At 35.1% G+C, this 17,842-nt stretch overlaps 1 protein-coding gene across 5 annotated transcripts in view; it reads right to left on the bottom strand.

The window, feature by feature from the left end:
• The window catches only part of lysmd1 (LysM, putative peptidoglycan-binding, domain containing 1), a 314,474-nt gene that overhangs the window by 32,225 nt on the left and 264,407 nt on the right, over positions 1-17,842 (bottom strand). For 3 of the 5 annotated variants that reach the window (XR_012391565.1, XR_012391564.1, XR_012391561.1), the window contains 2 exons: positions 7,110-7,217; positions 236-308 (listed from right to left, as the gene is read on the bottom strand). The gene's annotated coding sequence lies outside the window, so the exon portion shown is untranslated. Of the gene's footprint in view, positions 1-235; positions 309-7,109; positions 7,218-17,485; positions 17,768-17,842 lie in introns of those variants that run through there. The other 2 variants (XR_012391567.1, XR_012391562.1) reach the window with 2 other exon arrangements.

Here is a 17,842-nt window from a genome sequence, read left to right as displayed (position 1 = left end):
AGGGGAACCAATGTTGAGCCAACATCTTAAACCAAAATCATATTGATGTCAAATGCTGTCATTTATTCATCAGGTATGGCAACCAAAATCGTCTGATAGACATCAAACTGGTGACGTCCATCAAGCTGTAACATATTTAGGTGCTGATACTTGGATGATTTTAGGTTGGATGTTGGACACTGACATTGGGTTCTGACGTTACTCGATTTTCATTTCCAGATAAAATGCAACATACTCACGACGTTGGGGTACAACGTCAATCTGATGTCATGTTGACATCCTGTGCCTGTTGAGATGGTACAGACAATCTGTTGAAGTAAAAAACAAACAAACAAAACATCAGAATTGGAAAAAAGGTCATTTAAATTACTATGATTGTTGTTGTTGCTTGCCAGATGGGCATATCTGAGATATTAATATTTCAGAAAGACTTGATTTATGGTGTTCATCCAAATTATAAGAAAATATCAAGTGAGCAGCAGTTCTTCAGGTGAAAATGCCAGAGGTCAGAGGAGAATGACCAGACTGGTTGAAACTGATATAGTCAACAGTAACTCAAAAAAACAACTTATTGCAATTGAGATTTTTAGAAAATAACACATCACAAGCAAATGAGCCACAGCAATAGAAGAATCAAAACAGGAATGAGTTTTTTTTACTCGCCAAGGAAGAAGAGCACACAGTTGACACTCCATTCAGCTAAACACAACAGTACAGATGCATAGGTTCAACAAAACTGGTCAATATAAAAAAGAAAAGGATTGTTTGGTCTGATGAGTCTCAATTTGAGTCTCAATTTCTGCTGCATTTGGATGCTGAGATCAGAGTTTGCTGTAAACAGCTTGACATCGCTTGATGATTTAAGCGTGAATGCACAGCCAGGCTGTGGATTAAAGCTAATAATTTTGTAAATAATGTTCAATTTCCTGCACAGACTGATCCTTTCACTTCATAAGACCTCAGTGTACCATCAGTAGCCATGGAGATTGATTTAGAATTGACAGTTTGTATGTGTTTATTTTTAATCTTAAAAACAGGGGGCCAATCACTTGCGTTATACAAATCACCAAGGATAATGGATTCAGCTAAAAACCTTATTTAATGTTGAAGGAAAAAAATGCTTAAAATGTCATATATTTTTAACAGCCTGAGGGTGAGTAAATTAACTGTGAATTTTCCTTTTTGAATGAACTCTTTAACAAACTCTCTGCTACTTAGTACAAACTGCCCCTTATTTTTGCTGAAAATGTGAGTCCAGTGTACTTAAATGCCTTGTACAGTCACCAAATTTCAATCAAGTACCTATAAGAAATTGTGGATTTGAGGTTTCTCTGCTCCTAAAGGATGCTAACATGTATATATGGACTAAAATCCCAAAGAATTCCTAGGAGCTTGTTGAATCCACCCTAAATACAAATCTTGGCATTTCCGAAAGCAAAAGAGATCCAAAAGGGGGGTTTTGGGGTCAAATAGTGCATATCAAGTATTTGACCAACTCTGCATTCAACTGATAAGATTTTTGAGCCAAGAGCTGCTCTTAAATGAGTCAAATTATGTATTCCTTCTGACTTTCTGTCATAATCAATTTGCTTCATATTTTAATTAGCTCAAGGTTTAAAGCTTCCTCTTAGCATTGTACCCTCTTATTTCTTTCACTATTAAAGTGAAGTGCTTGAGTGAAACAGAAACATCTTCTGAGTATGACAGTCACTGGAGTCTTCAAAAGCGAAATTTCTGTGTCCTCATCCTCTTTGCTCTCTGTTGGTGGCCTGATTAGTCCTCCATATGCTTATGGGTCAAAACACTAGTGATAGCGACGATCAATCTCACTTCTCTCAAATCTTTTAAAGCTTGGTGTGTGGTTGATTAGCAATTAGGTGATTAGTCTTTAGTGGTGCCGTAATAAGGCCTTTGACTTTACAGCTCTATATCATTGTCGATGCCATTGAACTTACATTACAGAGACATCTCTGGGGCTGCATTAAACACTCCTACAACACTGAAAGCCAACAAAAAGCATAACAGCTCCATTTGTCAGAAGATAGATTTGAATTGCAGGAAAATATGGCATAGAGAATGTGAATGTGAAGGAAATACAGAGCAACAGATAGTTGGCTTAGAGATAAAGAACTCAGTGAATTTTGATTAATAAATTATGCATTTATGCATTTTTATGTATTCAAATCATCCTTTGAAGTATAAATATAAAGCATTATTAGTGTAAAAAAATGCAAAAAAGGAAACTTAATGAAAATCACCATATATAAATGTATTTATACAACTTTATTCCCTTATCAGTATTGAATGATTTTTGATGATATAATAAGTGTGTTCTTATTTATTTATTTATTTATCCATTCATTCAATTATTGAGTCAGGATTAATAGATTGTTTGCAGAAAAAAAATTCTAGTGCAAATAGAAAGGAAAGAGTGTGTCTCCTTAGTGTATTTTATATTATATATTTATATATTTTATCAACAAATTATAATTATTAATTTTTATTCATAAAAATGATAACAATGAAAATAAGAAAAGTTTAGCAACAAAAAAATCTAATAATATTTATAATTTATTTAAATTCATTTATGTTGTTATATATAAATAAATGTATCATATACTATATAATTAAACTTACATAGAGTGTGACCTGCATTGTATGCCTCGGTGGGAATGTTTTCATGTTTAAACAGTACCCAGTGGCGGCTCTAGCTTAAATATCACCGTGGCACCCCATCTCTAGGAAACATCCATACACACTCATTCACACTCACACACTACGGACAATTTAACCTACCTAATCTACCTGTACCGCATGTCTTTGGACTGTAGGGGAAACTGGAGCACCCGGAGGAAACCCACGAATGCGGGGAGAACATGTGAACCCCACACAGAAACGGCAACTGACCCAGCGGAGGCTTGAACCAGCCACCTTCTTGCTGTGGTGGCTACTGTGCAACCACATCACCGTTGTAGTTGTTATATAATAATTATTCTAAATAAATAACATCCTCTTTATTTATCACAATTTATCCTTAACTATTTATCTCAATAAATCAATCCTAAATATAACTGGAAAACAATGTAAAGACAAATCTGAAGTGATTTGCTAAGATCACGTGAGAAGTCTTTTGCATGAATAATAATTAAAAAAATTCTATAAAATACAATTAAAAAACATTTTATAGAATTATCTGTTCATCTTAAACTCGACTCAAGGCCGAGAATTAATGTAGTCTTACTTCCCTTACTCTTTATCCCTACTTTCTGCTTTATAGCCATGCTTAATCAAAAGAAGATCAATATCATATTATATAAACTTCAGTTTTGTCAACTAACCAAATTTGCTCCGTGCCGACACCTCGTGTAATAAAGTATGAGCATAAGCTGCGCGTATTTTATCGGCGTGCATGTAGTTAACTGGCATTCAAACTGAAGGGGCAGCATGTGTGAGACACGCGGGAATGTTTCTCTGTGCGCATATACGTCAGTTTGCTTTCAACAGCGTTGTTTCTGTTGCACATAGAGAAAAACAAACTTGCGTTTACAACAGACGCCAAATATGAAAGGCCTCTAACGTCTTTATTTTGGGACTAGCCTACCACTCTTGGGATTAATTCACTTGCATTAAACAAATCGTATCTCAAAGCATACTGAGGCTGATACTTTTACCGGCGCACATTTTTGTTTTTTCTTTCTTTCGCACCATCTCCCTGTGCCGCCCCTAGGAAGATGCCACCCTGGGCGATCGACCATATTGTCTAAATCCACCACTGTTTATACCCATTAGTCCTGCTATCTTGGAACCTTTTATTGTGAGAATTTGAACATGTCAGTGCTCATATTTTAACCTAATATAAACATCAACATTTAATGCAGCTTAAACAGGATCTGTGGTTTACCCAGCAGATAGCTAATGCATCTGGAGGCGGAGAATTTAAATGTAAACACAGTGGCCTTTGCTGGATCCATTTAAGGAATTGTCACTGTTGATGGATGATATTTCTATCATTGTTCTGTCATTAATTTGTCCATTCCTCTCTTTAGCTGTTCTCATTCTACTAATGCCTTCAGCAGACTGTGACCCGTCCAACCCTGCTATCCCAGCACAGACACTCATTTTCACAACTATGCACAACTCTTTATATCAGCGCCATGGTGGGCGAGAGTTCATCACCTTTACAAAAAACAGACTGAATAATCAAGTATAAACCTATAACACATCTCAAACGCCCTGATGAGTGTGACTTTAATGTACAGTACTAGCACTTGTTACAGAAATCAAAATGCAAACTCATCAGCTCTTGCCTAGCCAATAAAAAGATAATATGGCAAAAAATGTGTCCAAGCTTTCATTATTGAAGCCACTTTGAACCACATCCATGTTTAATGAAACATTTATAGCTCGGATGATGCTCTTTCTTAGCCCAGAGCTCTTTTAACCAATGCATCAACTTTGTCTCCGGCTACATCAACACTTTACAGGATACATTTGAATATGATCCTTTCATTTTGAAACACTTTCCGTCAGCATTATCAAACTTTTTGTCAAAAGTTTCTTGTAAACACTGAAATATTGGAATATTCTAAAATAATACAGAAAAATAAGGTTTTAATGTATAAAATCTATAATAATTTTACTTATTACATTTCAAGATGATATAACAGAGAAAGCATACATAATAAAGGTCTCATCAATACATTAGCAAAATATCTGTAGGCTATAAAAAAAAGGTGAACTGTAGAAAAATGAATGTAATGTAAAGCAGGTCGCACACCAGAAGCACCGCTCGGCGCCGCAACACGGCGCGTACATGACAGTTTAAAGTGTCACACACCAGACGCGCACATTCGAATGATATTTAACATGAAACTAATCAGATGGCGCTCTGTGGCGCGGCTGAAAAATGAACTGTGTCCTGAGCCGTCGCCGGGCGCCGCCGACAGCCGCCGACTTGCGGCGCCGGTGTGTGTATCCTGATAGAAACCTATGTTTAGAATTCTAAAATACATGGCGCTGCGTGGCGCTGCGCGGCGCGCCGCCGAGCGGCGCTTCTGGTGTGCGACCTGCTTATGGCTGCTGTCACCCTGCATGGATGACATAAAGTGTTATTTGCCAGTCCTACACCACCCAAAGTTTACCTGCACAGCACTTCACTGGCAAGCCTCTTTTACAATCACATCCTTAAACCTCACTCCCATTCGGGCCATGGCACCAATGTAACCCACTGGTCTTACACTTCCCAACCCACTCCCACTGAATTGGTGTCCCAATACAAAAATCTTGGAATTTTTAATTGATGACACACTTTTTTTTTTAGTTCTCACATTCAGCAATTGGTGAACAAATTAAAAGTGATATAGGCTTCTATTTTAGAATTAAGAACTGCCTTTCTTTTGATGCTAAAAAGAAGCTGGTTAATGCAACATTTATGTCGATATTAGACTACGGTGATGTTATCTATATGCATGCTTCGTCTCAAAGTCTGCATGCATTGGATGCTGTTCACCATGGGATACTGAGATTTATAGCTAATTTTAAATTCATAACTCATCATTGTGTGCTGTATACTAGGTTGGTCTGCTTTGTCCATTCGTAGGCTCAAGCATTGGCATATCCTTGTTTACAAATCTATACTGGGTTTACTCCTATCATATCTACAGAATTACATTAGTAAAAAGCCTGTTCTTAACTATGGCCTTCGGTCACAGGATATTTATTTACTGTCTGTTCCTAAAGTGCGGACTGAGATGTGAAAAAAGGCTTTTAGGTACACAACAGCTTTTGCATGGGATAATCTGCAAACACAGTTGCAGTTCAAAGAATTGATTTCACTAAATGCTTTTAAAAAGACTATAAAAGATTTAGAAGTTAAACACAGGTTTGTAGATGTTTTGAATAGTTTGTAAGAGTGATTCATGTTAACTGTTTTTTGTTTGTTGTCTGTTATCCTCATTCATTTATTTATTCATTCATTTTCTTGTTGGCTTAGTCCCTTTATTAATCCGGGGTCGCCACATCGGAATGAACCGCCAACTTATTTAGCAAATTTTTACGCAGCGGATGCCCTTCCAGCCACAACCCATCTCAGCGAAACATCTACACACACATTCACACACACACTCATACACTACGGACAATTTAGCCTACCCAATTGACCTGTACTGCATTACTTTGGACTGTGGAAAATGAAGTACCTGGAGGAAACCCACGGGAAGGCAGGGAGAACATGCAAACTCCACACAGAAATGCCAACTGAGCCAAGGTTCGAACCAGCAACCCAGCAACCTTGCTTTGAGGCGACAGCACTACCTACTGCGCCACTGCCTCGCTGTCTGTTAGACCCATGTGACATATATATACTGCCTAATCTTGGCCAGGACACTCTTGTATAAGAGATTTTTCTCTATCTTTCTTTATAAGTGTCTTTCCTGGTAAAATAAAGGGTTTAATAACCCACTTCGAGCTGGGACCAAGCTGGCAATTCTTAATATGGGAGTTTGTTGCTCTAAAGACTAAAGAAGGCTAAAGACCATGGCCTCCAGCGTCTCTTGCTAGGGCACCTTTAGAGGTCAGAGAAGTGAGGTTTACCTGCAAAGCACTTCACTAGCTGGCCTCAGTTACGCTCACCACCCTAAACATCACTCTCATCCAGGTCACGGCACCAATGTAAACCCCCGGTCCTACACTACCCAATCCGCCTCAAGCTGGGATTGAACCGGCGGTTCTTTGTTTCAATTCAACTCAACTCAACTCATTTTATTTCTAGGGCACTTTCAACCAACCACAATGAATACCAAAGTGCTGTACATAAAAACACATAATGCATGCAAACATACAAAAAACCAAAGTACAAAAACTCACAACACAAGATTAAAAGCTAAAGAAATAAGTGTGTTTTCAGTGACCTCTGAAAAGACTCAAAAGTTGGAGATGTTCTTTTAGAGAGTGGAGGATCGTTCCAAAGTCTTGGAGCTGTTAAGCGCAAGAGATGTGGCATCAAAGTCCTGCCCCAACTCTAGTAGACCCAATAAGACTCACAAAATTATATCACCACACCTGCATAAAATAACAAAAATAAAAACCATAAAGAAGACATGGTTTTTTACCTGTACTGCACTCCAGGGAACTTTTCGGGAAGTGTGGGGTACATTATGTGTCATCTTTACAGGAATAGAGATTTTACAAAGTACATTTAACAATGTCCTTGGTAACATCTGAAAAAAAAAAAAATGCACATAACATGCAAATACCATTATAAACTATTGGTACAATATTCATCATATGACTAAACAGGTATTATTTTCCCAATACATTCATACCTTCAAAACATCAATAAAATTTAAAAAAGCTCCATTTACACATTACAAAAAATGTTTTATACAGTGTAGATTTTGTCAAAGCAGCACAATTGTTTTTTTTCCCCCCAGATAAACAGAAATGTATACCAGAGCCATTTATTTAAACTCAACTTTGGGGAAATTAAGATCCTCCAGTTCTAAAAAGACAACAAGGATCTGGTCTCTCTAAACCCCTCCTCTCCATGAGACTTCTCTGCTCTGATTAGTCAGATGGTCATTTTGTATTCTGGTGGAAAATGCATGCAAGGTAAACAGCACCTTCAAAATAGCCCATACTGACAACTCAAACCAAACTCAAATTAGTTTGAAGTTCATGGAAAAAATGGCAGAGGGCAGCTAATAAAACTTGCAGTATGCTAACTTGTTCCAAATCTATGTAGGTTATTGCAGAGAATATGAGTATAATTACTCAATTACCGACGACTTGTTATGGCAGTTCGGAATCGATTCTTGGCAAAAACTCCATTTATTGTGCACTTTGAAACTTTGCAGACCTTTTCCATCTGCACACTGCATGAAAGGCAGTGTCAGTATAAAGCAAAAGAGGGGCACTTTTAAATAGATCTCATTTCTGACTTTTCTTACAGATTTGATCAAAACTGTAACTTGATAAATGGACTAGCTCACAGTGAGCTGGGCTCTATTTTTAAAGCTCAGGCTTTAGATGGAGTTTCTCTCACGTGTGCTGAGGTTATAGAGAGCCTGTGCAGGCGGGCAGGGTGCCAGTTTCACCTGCTCCCTCTGCTTCTGCACCAGCTGCCAGATGGGCTGATGGTAGGATGTGCTTCTACAAGCAGGAGGTCTGTAATCCGAGGAGACTGACAGCGCTTGATTGTGAATGACTAGAAGCATGACAGAAGCAAAACACGGGAGATATTCATTCAAGCGGAAGCTGAGAAAAAAAAAACGGTATGATATACCAGGACCTCTTGAGAAACTTTTTTTTGGCATTTATTAGCCAAAAAGTAATCAAAGTTAAACTTCACTGAAAAAGTCTTCATTGGATTTACTCCATTTTTAAGGTATGTGGTTGCAAACATTTTATATAAGCTTAATTTAAACAAAATAAGTTGAACATTACTAAATGTAATTTGGTGGTTTAAATATAATACCTTAATAAATGTTTGTAAATCCAATAAATCTTTTTTTTGTCAGTGTAGTGACAGATAAATAGCTATATAGCTCTTGAATTAGGTTTTAAATACTCTGAATAAGTATGTAAACCCTATGAACGAATACTGCATCTGTTTAATTGTCAGTAAATGTATGTGTAAACATTATGCTATACAAGGACCTCTTGAAAAAACTCTTGTTGGCATTTACTAGCCCAAAAGGTATCAAGTAGGGTGATACTAAACGGTCATAACAAGTAATATTGCCGGTAATAACAATTGCAATTTATACTGAAATGATGAGATGCCATTGTTTAAAAAACCCATGGTGCCTCAGCCTGTTACTCGTCATGATGCTAATTAACCAACTTCTTCATCAGTTCTCTGTTTTTCACTTGGCAAACAGATGCACGGGTATTACTGATTCTGAAGGGGGAATTCACAATTTGGCTGAATACAATTTGTCAGTGCTAAAACCTAGCTATTACTTTTGTAAAAATATTTCTTTTAAGATTTTAAAAATAAGCACACATCATTGCTTTTTGCTAGTCTTTTTTAGCACAATGCTAACAGGTTGAAACAATGCTAGTGTGTTTCCCCTGCTGAAAAATCCAGCTTAAACCAGCCTAGGCTGGTTGGCTGGTTTTAGCTGGTTGACCAGCCTGGTTTTAGAGGGGTTTTGGCCATTTCCAGGCGGGTTTCCAGCCAATTCCAGCCTGGTCAAGTTGGTTTTAGCTGGTTATCTCCCAGCCTGACCAGCTAAGACCAAGCTGGAAATGGCTGGAAACAAGCCTGGAAGTGGCCAAAACCCCTCTAAAACCAGCGTGGTCAACCATCTAAAACCAGCCAACCAGCCTAGGCTGGTTTAAGCTGGATTTTTCAGCAGGGTCATCTGGTTACTGGAATTTTTTATTTCCTGACACGTTACATTATTCAGCACATTGCTAGCATGGTATTAGCGTGACTTTACGTACTGGCATGGGTTTAAACTGCTGGTATGCTCTAGAATGTCCCTGCAAGATATAGGTCAATGCTAGCATATTTGTAGCATGAAATAACACATTGCAGACATGGTTGCCATTACAAAAAACAATTGCAGTAAACTAATGAAAAACTGCACAACAGCAGCATAGAAGTATAACTGCAGCAATTGCAATACAATAAAGTGTAAACAGTTCAAATACAGTACAATAAAGTTCAAGCTGCAGTAAACTGGAGTAAAAACAAGTAAACTCTGTCTGTACTGCACTTGTGCTGGTGTAATCTAATATGCCAATGGTGTCTTAAGAACTGTACTACACTTGTGTTCAAATGGATTTGTTCTTCAACATGTTCCAAGAATATTTTGTACTTTTTCAGGGATGTTATTTGGATTCAAGTAATTTTCTAATTAGAATTTTAAGAGTTTCTTTCAAAAAACAAATAATAAAAAACTAAATAACTGCAGTGAACTGAACAGTACAACAGTATTAGCCTATATACAAGGATAACCAGCCTGATCTCACGAGAAAACGTAAGTATTTTACGTTTTGGCATTTTAGTGGCTAATTCGTACGAATTCATACGAGTTCAGTTGTAAGAAAATGTACGATTTTAAAAAGGAGGCGTGGCACCTAACCCCACCCCTAAACCCAATCGTCATTGGGGGATATGCAAATCGTACTAAAATGTACGAATTAGATCGTACGAATTTGTACAAATTAGCCACTAAATGAAAAAGTTACGAATTGCCGTGAGATTGTGTTGGGATAACTGTGGCAAAATTCAATGCAGCTGTCAAATTGCAGTATGAGGTATAAACACAGTTCAACTATAAAGCAATAAAGTTAAACAGAAGTTACATCTGCAGTACAACTGAAGTAACATTAAATAAACTGAGGGACAATATAGTAATATGTTATACAATTGATTTCACTTAGGTATATAAGTATTACATGTGCACTTTTGTTTTATTATGTCTTGCAGTATTGTAGATGTGTTTCTGTAGTTAGTTATACTTCTGAAAACTGATACTTCTGATATCCCTTCAGCAATACAACTGAAGTACTAAAACCTCATTTGGAATCTATCGAGCTGGAAAAGTAGAAGCTGATTGGAACAATGACTCAGTCTATTGCGATTGGTCGACTGAGTTCGGCACGAGACAGAAAGAAATGCCCACCAAGGCTACAGTAGCTACAGAGCCCACTGCAGGTATGCTATAAAGCAATGCAGTTAAACATTAGCATATTAGTCTACTCTTAAACCTAACCCCAAGAAATAAGAATGACATACATCTAGTATTAATCCACACAGTGGCAATAGTTGAATTGTTTTGAAAATTGACTGCGTGTGAGGAACAGCTGATGGTGGCCATAGCAAAGACAAACTGCAGAGGATCGCCAGTTTAGTTCAGTCATGTTTTTAATGTAGTTTTGGACGCGATATGTGAATAGCCCCATACAGATTTAACCAGACTAGCACTGTTCTATAATACTGTAGATCATACCTGTCAACATTGGGATGTGAAAATAAGGGATATGCCCACCATAATAAGTTATTCTCTTGACACTGCACCCCCCTTAAAAATCCCCAAATAACCAAATATGTTTTGGAGCTGTTTCATTGAAAATAAACAGTTAAACGGTTAGTAAAACGTTTTATTATTATTATTTATAAAAGAAAAAAATTAATAGTATACATTAGCAGAAAATACATTACCAAACAGTTCAGCTTATTAAAATGAATAGCTAATATAATGAAAAGGAATCAAGTTATCTAATCTCATTAGCCATTTATTCACTGCATATCTTACACATTCTGATTAAAGAGCAGCAAATGAATCTCTTTTTTATTTTGATTGTTTTTCGTTTGATCACATTAAATAACAGGTGTCACTTTAAAAATGCACACATCTAACGTTATAATAAAAGCATTCGATTGCTTTCCTAACATTTTGTGCTCATTTAGGACAAAATTTGTTGTGTTTGGAAAAAAACAAAACAATTTTTATTCAAAATTGTTTATAAAATCTTACAAGTATTATTTATTTAGTGAGATTATTTGAAATATTTGTTCATATTTTGCATTTAAAAAAACTCAACTCTGCTTGCTTTACTTTTGATTTTGTTTGTCATCTATTTTTCCAGCAGTCTCACGATTCTCTTAGCATCCCGCCTGCTCTGTGTCTTTAGTTCTGGTGATCTGTGAAGCTCCATACTAATGAGAACACTCTATACAAATAACATGAATATAACCAGCCTCCATCTGGCTCCTGAGAAATCAGTTGTATTTATGAGAGCACAGCTCCTCTCCTGACTGCACAGTCATTATGCGCAAAAAAAAAAAAAAAAAAAAAAATTCTGTAACCAAGCTCTTGTTGTTTGCTGTTAGCTTCTGTTTATAGTCACATTGCAGATGGGGAACTGCCAAACCTGCACTAATTCTACCAGTGTAATTCGGAGCGGAAAGCAGAACCACAAATCAGGGTGACAGCAACATTCAGCAGGCGCTCTGTAAAAGGCCCTCGCTGCCGCGCTAAGGACAATCGGCTGAGATGTGGTAAATTGCGTCTCTTGAAACAGCCTGAATTAAAGGAAGTTGGCAGTGCTTTAGGGCTCAAATTACTTCATTACTCACTATAGATATCGGACAGAGACTGTGCCGGAGGAGGGAAAGAGGGAGTTCAAGATTAAGGAGCTCTGTTGAGCGGAAGACAGGCTGAAAGAACAGCGTACGCTTTCTCTGTGTAGTAGGAAAGTGGCTTGGATGCAGATTAGGCCTATTTCTGGGACTCTCTGTGCAAAATGATACTTGATTGTGTCATTTAGAAAAATGACAGAATTATTATATGATTGTAAATCTAGTTTTCAGTATGTACTCTCGCTTCTAATGTATATACAGAGAAGGCACAGTTACTAGTCTTCATGTGATATATTTATTCCTATATATATGTGTGTGTGTGTGTGTGTGTGTGTGTGCGTGCGTGCGTGTGTGTGTGTGTGTGTGTGTGTGTGTGTGTGTGTGTGTGTGTGTGTGTGTCGGAATTAATAGCCCCCCTGTTAAATTGTAATTCTTTTTTTTATTATTTTTTTGCTCACTTTCTGCTTAACAGAAAGAAGACTTCATCAACAAATTTTTAATCATAATAGTTTTAATAACTCATTTCTTATAACTGATTTCTTTTATCTTTGCCATGATGACAGTAAATCATACTTGACTAGATATTTTTCAAGACTTTTATACAGCTTAAAGTAACACTTAAAGGCTTGATTTTGTTAACTAGGCAAGTTATTTGATAACAGTTAGTTAATAAATAAGTAATTAGACAAGTCATTTGATAACAATGGTTTGTTCTGTAGACAATTGAAAAAAATATTGATTAAGAAAGCTAATAATATTGACCTTAAATGTTTTAATAGCTTTGGCTTTTATTGCAGCCAAAGTAAAACCAATAAGACTTTCTACAGAAGAATAAATATTATCGAAAATATTGTGTAAACGTCCTTGCAAGGGGGCATATAATGTTTACCTTAAAATGGTTTTAAAAAATAAAAACTACTTTTCTTACAGCCAAAATAAAACAAATAAGACTTTCCCCAGAAGCATAAATATTATCAGAAATACTGTGCAAATTTTCTTGCTCCATTAAATATAACTTGAGAAATATTAAAAAAGAATAAATATTTCACAGAAGGGCTAATAATTTTGTCCTCATCTGTATTTTTCAAGGGTTGTCACAGTCATAGAATTTCCTATTTACTCTTCTTGAGAATGTCCTATTACTTTTAGTTTGGCTGGAATTTAGAAAAATTATTTTTAGAATCAATATTATGAGCACCTTTAAAAGTTTATTTTCCCTGATTAACTGACAGATTAACCCAATTTACTCAATATCTTGAAAAATAACTTGAAAACTAGTAAAATATTATGTCTGGTCAAACTGGTAAAGCCAAAAAAAAGTTCTTAGAAATTAATTATTAAAATTAATGAATGAAATAAGTAATTAATTAATTCATTCATTCCCTCATTCATTCATTCATTCATTCATTCATTCATTTTTTCTTTTTCCTTCGGCTTTGTAACTGATTTGTCAGGGGTCTCCACAGCGGAACGAACTGCCAACTTATCCACTATTTGTTTTACCCAGTGGATTCCCTTTCAGCCATAACTCCAGTATAGGGAAACACCCTCTCGCTTTCACACACCACTCATACACTACGGCTAATTTAGTTCATGCAATTCACTGGAAATTGGAGAAAATGCAAACTCCACACAAAAATTTCACCTGGTCCAGCCGGGACTCAAACCAGCAACCTTCTTGCTGTGAGGCTTGTTATTAAAATTATTATTTAAAAAAAAATTAATTTTTTAACAACTTAATTTTTTAAAGTTAAAATAATTCAGTTAACTTAATAGATTTGTGTTATGACAACATGAAGCAATTGTCTGAGACCCAATATTTTTTACAGTGTATTAAAACAATTAATTTAAGAGGAGGGCTAATAATTTTTACTTTTTAAAGTTTAAAATGAAACTTTTTTCAGTAAAAATATTTAAGCTACTTGCCAATATTTTTTTGCTTTTATTTATTTCTACTTAAAAATAAAACCAAATGAACAAAATTAAATAAATAATTTAGAAATATAAAAAAACACGTGTAACATCATGCTTCATTCACATTTCAGCAGGACAGTTTGTGTGTACAAAAACAAAAACTGTTCTACTGAAATGTAAATGAAGCATGGCAAGATATTACAAACCAAGGACATGCAAAAATATATATTTTGAACAGAAATCAGTGTAAAAGAATTATTTCGCTTGAAGTAAATGCACATACAGTATCTGCTACAGTATGCAGCACTATCAGGACAAAAATACATATATACATTTATAATTCTTTTTTCAATGCTAAACATCTCGCACATTATGCAAGGTTATAATAAAAAAGGGTAAACGTATGATGACTCTAAATAATTGCAGCATAAAGATGCACTATTATGAGTCACTGTTTGCCTCACATGCTGAGGCAATAATTAACATTTTTAGGATCTCTCAAGTCGTGCCTGCAGTGGCCACATCTCTCCCCGCATTAAAACACACATGACAGACAGTATGAAAGTGAATGTCTCCACTCGCTTTGAAAACAGCTCTACAATTTATATAAAGCTGTAAATGTGGAAGCACATAAACACAAACTCGCAAAGCCTGAAGCAATCGATGTTAATAAGAAAGCAGAGAACTCACTTCTAGAGCCGGCTTCAGATTTATAGAGCCCAGTCTTTGGTCTTTCTGTCTCTCTGTCTATTTTTTTTCTTTTCTTTCACAGTCGGGTCCCATTAGAGAGCTTGTTCGTGCATTGGCGTAGCCTCAGGCCAGCCAGTAAATGACTTAAAATAATAAGGAACAAATGTTCTTGTGCCAAGGCTGTGTTAGATGGCTGGAGGAAAAGGTGAAGGTGCAGAGGTCTCTAAGCAAGATCTGGACTCAGTAATAATTTAAATTCTATACACATTTGTTTGCATTTAGGTGTGGAAGACCATTTCCACATTGTATTTTGTAAGTAGTTTTTTTTTTTTCACTTTATGGCAGTCTCGCAATTTATGTAGAAGAGTCAGAATACTGTATATAGAAATATAGATATCAATTTTAAATTGTAAGATTTAAATGCAGCGATTTTGAAAAAAAAATACTGAAAAAAGTCAGAAATGTGATATATGAATGCAAGAAATTCTAAGAAAAAAGTCAGAATTGTGATGATTAAAAAGCTTATACAAAAAACTCTGAATTAGGAAATATAAATGCAAGAAATTCTGAGGGAAAAAGACAGATTTTTAATATATAAACAAAAAATGTAGGGGAAAAGTAGTCAAAAATTGTGAATTTTAAATGATAAGTAAAATTTTGAGGGATAAAAAACAGCATTTCAATTATCCAGATTTTGACTTTACAGGCTTGCTCACAACTATTTCTCATCATTTGATTTAATATGTGACCGTAGATCATTAAAGTATGGTCATCAAAGAATTATTTTATGTATTTACAATTAAATATACAAAAATGATTTATGGAACATGAATGATTTTTACTTAATGTGAATTCTGGCGTATAATAAAAACTATTTTGAAAAATGATTGATGCAATAAACTACCTGACAAAAGTCTTGTTGTCTATCCCAGTTGTAAGAGCAACAATCAATAACTTGACTTCTAGTTGGTCATTTGGAAAAGTGGCAGAAGGTAGATTTTTCTGATGAATGATCTGTTGAACTGCATCTCAATCATCACAAATACTGCAGAAGACCTATTGGAACCTGCATGGACCCAACATTCTCACAGCAATCAGTCAAGTTTGGTGAAGATCATGGTTTGGGGTTTCAGTATGGGGCATGTGTGAGCTCTGCAGAGTGGATGGCACATCATTATTACATTACAGACAGAAGAGAATAAATTATTCAGCAGGATAGCACTCCTTCTCATACTTCAGCCTCCACATCAAAGTTCCTGAAAGCAAATTTAGGTCAAGGTGCTCCAGGATTGGCCAGCCCAGTCATCAGACATGAACATTTTTGAGCATGTCTGAGGTATGAGGAAGGAGGCATTAAAGATGAATCCAAAGAATCTTGATGAACTCTGAGAGTGCTGCAAGAATGCTTTATTTGCCATTCCATTATAACTTTATTAATAAGTTATTTGAGTCATTGCAGAGATGTATGGATGCAGTCCTCCAAGCTCACAGGACTCATACCATAAAAGGCATGATCATATGATCAGGAGGAAATAAGCATAATATAGAGGCATTTGTCTTTCATATAAGCTACTTCTGATACCAAATGATCTACTAGAAGTCAAGTTATTATTTCTTGCTCATAAAACTAATAGTTTATAGAATAAGCGACAAGACTTTTGTCAGGTAGTGTATATTTTTCACTATATTTCCAAAAGTATACTTATGCAAAATAAGACCAGGGTCCAAGGTATTGTTCAAGATCATATATCTAATAACTTATATGGTTGTAACTCAAAATTATATAAAAAATGTGTATAAACTAAGAATTCAGAGATATAAAATGAAAAATTACAATTTAATAAGTGAGATATAAACTGTGCGACATAAAAAAAAAAATATATATATGTATGTATATATATATATATATATATATATATATATATATATATATATATATATATATATATATATATATATATATATATATGTATATATATATATATATATATATGTATATATATATATATATATATATATATATATATATATATATATATATATATATATATATATATATATATATATATAATGTGAGAATATATCATATTAACCCCCCCCACCCAAGAAATTAGTATTTAAAATAGATGTCTAACAACTCTGAGTTTATATCTAATAACTTGTGAGTTTACAACTTAAAATTATGAGATATGAAGTCACAATACTACACTATTAGAAATAAAGGTTAAAAAGTCATCACTGGTGCGATCCCTTTGCAAAAGGTACACTTTTATATCTATCAGGTCCACATTTGTACCTTAAAGATACATATTTACCCCTAAAAAAGTACACGTTTACCTCAGAGGACCTTAAAGGTACAAAAGTGTGCTAAAATGTTTTTTTAAGGGAAAATTGTGTACTTTTTAAAAAGGGTACCACCCTACTGATATTGTACCTTTATTTTTGAGTGTGCAATTGAAGATGCAAATGCCATCTGAACAGTTTTACATATTAATATATTTTTTCTTGTGCGTTTTCATCGCTCTCATTTTTTTGTTTCTTTTCATTGCCTTTAAAGTGAAATAATTAAACATAAACACAGGAGGTTGAGAAAAACGCTCATTTTAGAAGAAAATTTGAGATGCCGTTTATGGGTCTTTGCAACTTTTGAACTGTGAAAAACTTAAAAAGTTTGAATTTTAAGATATAAATTGACACTTTTACAAAAAAAAAAAAAAAAAAGATCTGAATCATTGGATTTATAGAGCTAAGAAGAAAAAAATAAATCAGAATTACCTTTTTTTTATTCCATGTTTAGTTTTTATTTCATCTTCCATGATTAGGTCTTATACAATATTTCAGCTAAAGTTTTTAAAAGATTTACATACAGTATATGTTATTAAAATAGCCATTTTCTCTTGTAAAACAGATAATATGCGTTAACCAGATGTAGAATTTGTCAACAAAGCTGGTGGTTGCTGTCAGGCCACTGCGGTGATGCACATGTCCAAATCTTCCCACATTGCAAAGACTTGTTTGCACAGCCAGAACATGAATTTTCAGCAGTAGTTGCGCTTGTTTACCTAATGTCTGTCAGAATGATAGAAAGGTTTCTTTAAATTCATTTTTAAGAGATAAAAACTGTCTAGTGCAAAACACGGGAGA

The sequence above is a fragment of the Danio rerio genome, chromosome 16, assembly GCF_049306965.1.
Source record: "Danio rerio strain Tuebingen ecotype United States chromosome 16, GRCz12tu, whole genome shotgun sequence".
NCBI classification, from domain to species: domain Eukaryota; kingdom Metazoa; phylum Chordata; class Actinopteri; order Cypriniformes; family Danionidae; genus Danio; species Danio rerio.
This window is presented reverse-complemented; position numbering and strand designations above follow the sequence as displayed.